General features: G+C 34.6%; 1 protein-coding gene across 2 annotated transcripts in view; it reads right to left on the bottom strand.

Moving 5' to 3' along the window:
- Window positions 1–7,927, bottom strand: part of LOC107727363 (endothelial PAS domain-containing protein 1-like) — a 36,258-nt gene that overhangs the window by 23,622 nt on the left and 4,709 nt on the right. The gene's annotated exons all lie outside the window — the stretch shown is intronic.

Raw genomic sequence — 7,927 nt, 5'->3', positions numbered from 1 at the left:
TTTTTTTTTTTTTTTTTTGAGATTCACCCATAATAACTAACTGTCGCTTTTCAGCTGACCTTGACATTGCTGTTGACAAGTTTTGTGACACTCACTCTGATATTTTCTCATGCTGTCTACAAACACAGACATGCTCAACCCATTTCTCATGAGGTTTCAGAGAATAACAGTCTCTTTGTGCCCTTAACAGTCTTTCTTATTCTCCTATTCAACTCGAGTCACTCTTGCAGATTCAGACATCAGGCCCAAAAACTGAGCCAGTGGAGAAGAGCCAGTGTCCGGCAGGTGCGAATCAATCCCCCCCCCACCACACACACCACACACACACACAGACAGATATCCTTTCAGTAATGCATTTTGCCGTAAAACAAAACAATTTTGTCTCTTGATCAACATTAACTGCTAAACTGAAAAAAAAACAATAATAATGACACAGCAAAAGCCGGTCTTATAACATCGCATTGCTTGGTTTATTCTCATCAGCCCAAGCTGTCAGTATAGCAGACGGGTCAGTACCAGATCTCAAGTGGGACATTCCTGGCTGGTTCAAGTGCTTATGGGAATGATCCTACATCCTGGATTTAATAAACAAAAATATTCTCCCAAATTAGAACACATCTGTTCCATGACAAGATATTATTTATCTTGTTGAATGTTGGAAACTCTGTCAACTCTCTGATTACAGATGTTCAGAAGTCACCCATTCATCAATCTATCTATTGTCACACAGCCAAGACAAGTGGAATTTATTTCCATAACTTGTGATAAATAAAAACAAAAATGGTATTACACTGGCAAAGATAAACCAGAAAAAAGAAACCAGTTTAGTTTTTTAGGACAGTTTAGGACATTGGAATTTATTGCCACAACTTTCATGTGATGTAATAACTAAAAGAAAATTATTAATTCTGAAAAAAAAAAATATATATAAATATATATATATATGATCCTCATTTTGATCCTCTGCCAGGTCACAAGCAATGAAGTCCAAATTGCTCTTCATAATATATCAGAAACAATACTCCTGTCCCTTCTTCTTCTTGTCCTATTTAGAAGAAAATGAATAGGTACTGGGCAGGTTTCCATGGAGACCGAGTTGAGGAGGTTGACGTCCACTTTTCCTGTCCTGCATCCAATAAGACTGCAGAGGACAAATGTGCAGATATAACGGAAACTGTTCCACTAGTTGTTTCAATGATTGAAGATTTTTTAATAAAAATGTCTCTTCATAGAACCGTACAGTCTAATGGCGCTGCGCTTTTCCACTGCGTGGTACAGGGACGCGGAAAGTAGGGGTGCTGAGGGGGCTGCAGCACCCCCTGTTTTCACATGGTTGCAAATGCAACGCCAAGTTTGTTCATTTAAATTTATTCAGTTTTAGCATTTAATAATTTATTTGTAATGATCTCTGAAATGTAAATTGTAAGTGGGCTATAATAAACCCATGTTTATCTTTATAAACATGATTAATTTTACTTGTGATGTTTTCTATATGGGATGATTAGCCTAATCCTCATGAACACGTCACGCTAGCGCGTGGTATCAGACATGAACTGTACAGAATGCGAACAAGATTAACTTTAATACAAGGAGATAATGGCGCAAAAGCAAATTTCAGATTTTTTTAAATGCCCATCCCAGCAAAAACTTTCCAAAATCGGCAGGTAAAACAGGTAACCCTAACCTGAAGAATAGCTATTGTCAGACTGTCAGAGGTTTTTTCACACCAAAGAATACATGTAACCCGTCGACCTCGAGTGCTAAACATGGCAAATGGTGAAAGTTACAGGGTTTATTTTCTATTTCACTTGCACCTTTGTACTTTAGTAACATCAATTCCAATCCAACTTGAACGCAGCAACAAAATCAAACGTCAGTTTGTTCAGTGAAAGAGAACTTAACTTTACCAAAACTTGTGCGAGATTCACATGCTGTTGAACCGTCCTGACCAAACCGAGAATTCAAAGTCATTTAACGCAAGAGCGATAGACGTCAACCTGTCACGAGGACGGTATCTATTTCAGTTTGACAAATGAGCTACTGTATGAGATTCCTGAAGTCACGCAGCTGAAGCTGAAATATGAGCTGCTTTCAGATCCTAACAAAGCCACAAATAAACAGATTAACAAACTTAACGGAGCGACTGACTTGAACTATGTTTAGCAGGTGAGCGGAGCAGGTGGACCAATGGCCTTCGCGCTCACAGATGTGTTAATGATAAAACGGTCGCACGGCACGGGAGCAGCCATAAACTAACACGAAACCTGACTAAGCAGTCTTGACCTATTCAGGCATGTAAACAATGACACGCGACCTTATGACTGGAAGAATGGTCATTTGCCTTGCGTGAAATACCCCCAGCTATTCCAGCCCCACACTGAGCGGGCCTCTCCAGGAACCTATAATACTGCTGACCTTAGGGTTGCCCACCTTCAGCAAGGCAAAATAAGGGAGCCTTCTTTCAAGGAATTCCTAGCGGGAGATAAACGAGCAGTGATGCAGTTTTAGACTTGCACAATGAATCATCATGGTCCACTCCAAATATGCGAGACCTGATGCATAATACTGATTCTCCCATCAGCGTAACAACGTATTATACAACCTTCACCTCAACCATATCTCAGTCAGCATCAGAACATACTATTTTGAAACTCAAAGTTGCAAGACACTAATGGTGCATGAATGAAGCGAGACGTAACTTCAAATGACCCTATAAAGCACATACCATGCATATGTTTCTTTGCGGCAATTGACACTCAACAGAAATGATTGTTTTACATTGCATTACATCATGCACCTGGGAAAGAGTCAAGAATTCAAACAGGAACAGGTTAAAAAAACTAATGCCAACAAACACTTATATTTTATTTTATTACAGGTTTATTAAAATTACCAGAAAGTATTTTTATAGTTTTAAATGATAACAACACTGGTGCACAGACATAAATCAAAAATATTATTATATTATTATTATAAACAAATGATGTTAAATTTTTTAAATATATTTTATTTCAGTTAATGTTATTTTGTTTGTAGTATCAGATGTTTTCTGGTTTTCATTATTTTCAGTTTTCAAATATGAAAAATATTATCAGATTTCAAAAATTTCAAATATTATCCTTTATATTTTTAAAGGATAATATTTGAAAACTGAAAATAATGAAAACCAGAAAACATGTTACTACAAACAAAATAACATTAACTGAAATAAAATATATTTAAAAAATTTAACATCGTTTGTTTGTATTTCAGCTAACATTTCTCAATTTCATTTAGATTTACTTGAAGTACTAAAATAACTAAAAATTCAATAAAACTATATAGACATATTGAAAAAACAATTAATAAAAACTGACTAATAAAAATGACAAAAAAACACAACAATTGCTACAACTAAACAAAATTAAAGGAAAAAAGAAAAAAAAACGGAATTCAAATGTAATTCAAAAATTAAACTAATAGCACATCAATGATATTAAAATAACGCTGCTTCAGAAGACGTGAGGTACATGGATCACTTCATGGTGTGTGTGTTTTTTTTTTTTACTGGCGGGATGAATCAGAAAAGAGCATAGGAAATCAACAAAAAAAGAGCAACTTGGACATTGGACAACTTGGACAAATCCTACAAGGTTTTAAATCAAATAATGGAAAACGATGACAGAAGTTTTATTTATGAGTGAAAAAAAGAGCAGTTTGATTGAATGTCAAAACAGGTATGTAGTACGTACGGCAGGCCTCAGCGGTCGCTGATCATTACGCCCCCCTCCTCACTAGTCTCTCTGCTTGATTTGAATCATATTGTGAGTATATGTCACTGCGTAGCCTCAGGTAGAACTAAAAGTGTCGCCGCAGCCATCTGCTGTCCTGTCACACAACTATTTTCATAACAAACAGCTCATGCTTTAGGACACAGCAGCCAGATGCTGTGCAGTCCAGACACAAACCCCCAGGCCCTCGAGTGTTGGTGAACAGAGCAAACAGTTGATGGGTAACAGGGTGCAGCGCTGCAAGCTCTTCACATCTCACCAGTTACATTTCTCCCTTTAAAGGGAGAGTTTACCCTAGTACCACAAAAAAGAAGAAAATTCTGTCAGCACATTCTCACCCTCATGTCGTTCCAAAGCAGTGTGATTTCAGTTTTTCTGTGGAACACAAAATATGGATTTTTTTTTTCGTACAATAAAATCTGTAATATTAAAGTTCAAAGGACTCAGAATTACTGATTTTCACACGTTTTCAATATATAGGTGCATCTCAAATTAGAATGTCGTGGAAAAGTTCATTTATTTCAGTAATTCAACTCAAATTGTGAAACTCGTGTATTAAATAAAACTTTTCCACGACATTCTAATTTATTGAGATGCACCTGTAGTGGTTCTACCAATAAATTACATCATATGATGTATTACTTATATCATTCGTATCATTTTATGCTTAAATATGCACTAAACTGAAAACAAATATGATTTTTTTTTAATTGCAAAAAAAAAAGTAAATAAATAAAGCTAATATTAATTGTGCATATTTTTCTTACAGACTAAAGATAATTTATTACAGTGTCAAAATCATAAAAAAAAAGAGCGAGAGAGAGAGAGAGAGTTACATTTTTATATTTTATTAGTAAAATGTAGACATGAATTATAGAATTTTGTAGTCAATTTTTATAAAAATCACAAATTTAAAAAATGATATTGCGTTATATTTTATACATATATTTTTATTAGTTAAACGTAGACATTTTAGAGTTTTGTACTCAATTTTTTTTATATATTATAAATTTTAATAAATATATTTTGTTATATTTTATACATATATTTTTGTATTAGTAAAATGTAGACATGAATTTTTGAATTTCATAGTCAATTTTTATTTAACATTTTATTTATTTATTTGGTGATTGCTTTAAGTTTCTAAATCTAATTCATCTAGTTGTAACTGTAACACAAAAAGTAGTCTTTGTCCTGGCTACACTCGACTCACATTCACACTTGCGCACATTCAAATCTTGTTTGTAAATACATCGGTGAAGACAATGTGACGTCAAATAGCAGATCTGAGATCTGGTCACTGCCAATTTTCGATGTATGGAAACAAGCAGCTTGGACTTAATTACTTGGATAATGGATTGCATTTTGCTGTCTTTTTCAATTCAGTACAATCAATGGAGATAAATAATACCCTCTCCAACTACAGTATGTGGTGTAAACACATTAACAAAATACAAACCATGTGTCCGGCCGCATGTAAATTCAGCTCAAGGCCAGACTGGCTTTGTTAATGTATAACCCAGAGGTGAAACGCAGGTGCCTGACCACTCATTCTAATGACAAACACCAAAGCTTGCTTACAGTCCGCTTTCCTGTGGTTTTGGCATCTTGCTAAACACAAACAGAGAACAATGTGGTCCAGGCTAATCTCTGATCCTCTGGAACAGAACGTTCTCAAACTCAACCAAACAAGCATCGCCGGCACAACCTTCTCGACCACGTCGTGCTGACGCAACACTTACATACGCATACAGACACAGCCCACCGATCCGCTGTTCAAGCACATGGTTCTTCAAAGACACCATTCAATTCAATTCATGTTCATTTTTACAGCACTTTTCACAATACAGATTGAATGCATGGTTCAATGATATAACGTCATCAGTCTTACCTGTTCACCATCACTCCAGAGAATTCAGAATTAACAATATTCAAATATTTTCAATATACAGTATATTAATAATCAATAAATGACATAATTTGGTGGATTTCTAGAAATAGCATCCAATGTGCATCATTTTAAGCATTTAAAAAGCCTTTTTAAATATGAAAATCAAGTGCAAGTGTCTGGATATGGAATTTTGTCGCTTTGATAAGATCCATCTACAATCCTTTCCACTTTACTCCCCTTCTGGGGCTTAGTTAGTTCGTTTATTTGAGTAGATGCTCTTGTACAACACTTTTTTCTTTTATATATTATGAAAATATATATATTACAAAACAAAAAATAAATGGACAAATAAAAAAATAATATTTGTGTATAAATATTAATTATGAATTATGTTTTTATCACTGCTTATTAATGGTTACTCATAGTGTTTCTCAGAATTTGAACCATTATTCATATTTGTTATTGGACATTTACACAATTTAAGTGTATAATAATACTAAATAATAATAATTATTATTATTATTGTTATATAATTAATCTGTAAAATAATCTGTATAGTTCTAAATGTAATTATATAAGTTATAATTACAAAAATATATGTATAAATCGATTATTTATGATGGCCTAGACTTTATTTGATCAATCAGGAATTCATTGAATTTTGAAAAGTGGATAATTTTGATCAAATGTTGACTTTATTCATACCATAAGCAAATATTGGCTCAGTGACTATTTCTTTAGGGTTTGTGAAATATTTAAAAAGTCTCTAAGTCTGATTTATTTAGTTAAAACTGTTTCAGTGAATCAAACTCTTTTGCATCATAACACCGTTCATATATTGAAATGCTTTAATGAAAATAAATGTAGATAAATATTGCTCTTTATCACCATGTACTGCATTGCCACAGACTTTTACTGCATTTCACGTCTTCCATTTTTTTGTGGCTTTTAAAATATCATTGGCTACAATGTCAATCGAAATGATGGAAATATAAATTGATTTTAAAAACAATAATGCTCGACATAAAATTTATACACACAAAAATATCAGGTTAAACTTGCTACACAATGAATTAGGATCATTCAAATGAGGCTCCAATTCTGCCACACTCATGTTCACTCATAGATCTAATTTTCAGGAATTCTACGCAATTATAGGAAACCGGGGCCAAAGTTTACTGTGATTGTCGATGACGTAGTTAAGTGATGGGGACCAAATAACGGTAATGAGAGTAAAGTTCATCTGGAAGCAGCTGATGTTAGAAATTGATGTGACAGTGAAGTATGCAGCAGGAGGAAGAACGGGGTTGGCTAACAGGAAGCATTGGGAGACAGTGGTCTGGAGGAGCTAAAGAGTGGAAAAACACTGGTAAAGAAGATCAGTATATGCCTTAAGAAAGAGAAGATGGGAGCGATACGGAATCAGAGGCAAGCGGAGAGATTGGAGTAAGAGGGAGAAAACATGAAAAAGAGAAGGAGAAAATAAGCTCCCAGACCGAGAGCAGTGCCTCGCACCCCTGCCGTTAGCCGAGGGTGGGACGATGAAGTCTCCATTCAGACCCTCTCTAGAGATCCTGTCACAATAAACTGCACATTTCTGTTTAGACAAGTCCTACAGCTGCATGGGAGGCTCTTTGAATTTCTCCACCATAGTCTCATATATTGGGATTCTCCTGTGAAAACAAAGGTCTTAAATGCCCACATCAGTCCTACTCAAATGCCCATCGCTGATACCTACAAATGACACAAAGAGGAAAAGATAGAAAGCATGCAGTAAACCTTGCAGCCTTTTGATGATATCTGATAAATATGTCAATATAAATGCTCTTGAAAGGGCTTAAGTGTTGATTCTTCAGAGGAACCATCATTGCAGTATTGTAAATATTGTTGGCTACAATCATGGCAAATGCACTCAGAAAAGAACATGAATAAAATGCTGTAAAATCTATATAATGATACAAAAAAGCAGTAGTTATCTACATATACTTTTAACAAAACATTCTGATATTCAATTCAATTCAATTTTATTTGTATAGCGCTTTTCACGATACAAATCGTTGCAAAGCAACTTTACAGCAAATTAAGTTTCTACAATATTTAGTGGTAGCTTATTAGTGGTGACTGTCAGTTAATGTACATATGGCAGAAATGTACGGAAAAATCAATTAAAAGACGTAATCAAACAGACGATATGAACAATATAAGGCTTCTGTGAGGATTATTTTTAAGTAATGGCACTAAAGAGTTCGATTCAATTAACGAAACA

This window comes from Sinocyclocheilus rhinocerous, unplaced genomic scaffold (assembly GCF_001515625.1).
Source record: "Sinocyclocheilus rhinocerous isolate Xijiao unplaced genomic scaffold, SAMN03320098_v1.1 scaffold756, whole genome shotgun sequence".
NCBI lineage: Eukaryota > Metazoa > Chordata > Actinopteri > Cypriniformes > Cyprinidae > Sinocyclocheilus > Sinocyclocheilus rhinocerous.
This window is presented reverse-complemented; position numbering and strand designations above follow the sequence as displayed.